This window comes from Montipora capricornis, chromosome 10, assembly GCF_036669925.1.
Source record: "Montipora capricornis isolate CH-2021 chromosome 10, ASM3666992v2, whole genome shotgun sequence".
NCBI classification, from domain to species: Eukaryota; Metazoa; Cnidaria; class Anthozoa; order Scleractinia; family Acroporidae; genus Montipora; species Montipora capricornis.
This window is the reverse complement of record NC_090892.1, coordinates 23719219-23721718: the sequence shown is the minus strand read 5'-3', so window position 1 is coordinate 23721718 and position 2500 is coordinate 23719219. Positions and strand designations below refer to the sequence as shown.

General features: G+C 39.8%; 1 pseudogene; it reads right to left on the bottom strand.

Annotated features, from left to right (window-relative positions):
* LOC138020457 (uncharacterized) overlaps positions 1 to 2229 on the bottom strand; it is a 5674-nt pseudogene extending 3445 nt beyond the window's left edge.
* Positions 2230 to 2500: the final 271 nt, after the last annotated feature.

Below are 2500 nucleotides of genomic sequence, written 5' to 3'. Positions count from 1 at the left end.
ATGTGTCACAGGACAATGCAAATGTGGGACTTCCCGAAAAACCATGTGCAAACATGGTAACAGTTTTCTTTTTGTAGCCCAAAACTGGAATGTGATTGTTTTACCAATGACTTTTAGTCTCTGCTTCCGAAATATTTACGACATTTCAATTGCAATATGACGGAATCTTCAAACAGTAGCACCGGGGAGCTTGCCGCAGAATTCAATGGAACGGCAAAGACGAGATAAAGAAAATGCAAGGGAAGAAATCGAGGTAAAATATAGTAAAATATAATATAGCACACATCGTTGATGTAAAATTTGTCTTACCTGGCCTGAAGGTCATGTTTCGGCTGAGACTGAGCTGTATGAAAACTATCTCTTTTTCATTTTGAAAACCAGACATTCATAGACAACTTAGAAGAGGGACAGTGGAGACGATTGCTCATCCTGATGATAAACAATGGCCGTGGAAGTCTTGATTTCAGGAGAAGGCCTCTAGCAGATGACAACAACGATGACCAGGCCCAGTAAATAATGCAGTTCCAAGGTGGTGTATTTGTGGGAATTGCATTCAGATGCCCACCCCAGAAGAAAATAAATGTTGCCAGAGAAGGGATTGCATCACCTCATGAACTGTTCAATAATCTTTGTATTGATCGACATGTCCTTGAGCTGGCAATTAGAGCAAGATATGATATATTAGGGTGGAGCCCCTGGACTTTTCAATGGCCAGTTTCAGAAAAGCTGCGTACAGGCAGTTTGTTTTATGGGAACATGGGTATTTAGGCAAGGGCAACAGAAGAGTCATTCCATCTTGCTCTGTGAAAAAGGTGCTACAGAATTATCCTGCTCCAGACAACATATACATGGGCTTTAGGTCAGAGTGGTGTGGAAATGCCCAATTCACCCATGAGACTTGCATGCAGGGAATCATGGTAGTTGTATGCATCTTGCAAAGACTTGCTTTGTCACAGTTTGTACGACTACCATGATTGCCAGGACATGCCTCTCACTGAGCGAATGGCGAATTCCAAGGCAATATAACAAGGCATAAATCTTTATTAGTTGCCTGTTCCTTTTAATATTCCAAGGGCGCTTACCGTTAGTCAGAACCGGCCAGCCAGACTGGTATATTCGTAAACATGTATTCCGTTGTAAGTCAGATTTGTTCTGTCAAATCAGTCAATGCACTAGTACTATACACTGTTGTGGCGGATTTGTGCAAAGATCTTGTAATAAAGAACCCTCCAGACTGGGCAGCCACTTCTGACTAATGGTAAGCGCCCTAAGTTTTGGTTCTGCCCGATATAACAGAATCCACAATAAAAATTTTTTCTTCTTCCATCTGCAATTTGGAAGAGTCTTATGATGGAATTCAAAATTTGGTTGAATTAAAATCTGGAAGGTTGTTAATCTAACACCACAGTACATTTTGTTTCTGATGGCAATACAACTTGAAGAGAGCATCGTTATCAAATGTTCAGTTCTTCATGTTGCTTTATAATTATTACTATGAACAATTCTGGATTTTTACTGCAGGGACTGCATGATGAAAAGGTGTCGTTTAATTATTTATTCATTTATTTATTTATTTATTTACAAAATTTTTATGTGCATCTTGAAGTATATACAATGGATTGGTATACTACAAACAGGGTTCCCGCTCACCAAGAACTTAAAATTGCCAGACGTTTCACTGAATTCTGAACAATGGTCATTGATCTTGCCAGAGGCATATGATTTGTTGATCAAACCAAATGATGATGGGAGATGAATATTAAACAAAGTCAAAAAGTAATCAATTTTTCATTCTACCACCTTTTTACTCAATAGTGGTGAACCGTTTTCCTGATTTCACAGTAAATGGCCTTAAGACGAATGACCCTTTGATAATGCCCAATTCCCTTTGGGGAACTAGGGAAAATGAAATTATTAATTTTATTCCTTTTTAGACCCAATCTACTTTGATATTGACCCCCTAATTTAGCCAATTCAGGGACTGTTAGGTAAGGCAATGGTTAGCGCAAGATGGCGGGGATGCTGTTCTGTAAGTGGCACTACTCTTTCAGAATTTCCATTGTCATCTACCCTTGCTTTCAGTAAGGCGGCCATCAAGTAAGGAATGTAGGGGTATGATTTAGCAGCCTTGACTGGTTCTGGATGCCAGTGTTTTGTGCATTTGGAATACTGTTTCTTCCAAGTTGGCTGGCCCTCTTTGGTGGTAGCTTGTGGACCGAGGATGTGCATGTTGTGGTCCAGAGCTGCCAGCAACATTCGAATGCAGAATGCGATGAAACAAAGAAAATAGATTAGTCACTCCATTAGAGTGAACACACCAAGTAAAACTAAGACGCACAATGCATTTGCCCCAATTTGACCTGGAGAGTTTTGCAGTAGAAGAGATCAGAAAGCAAGCATGCTATTTATGACCAAGCCAAAGATATTCCGAGGTTATAGAAAGTCTACAATTAAGACCGAATTCATGCATGTTGCCTTTCACATTGTTACATGAAACTTA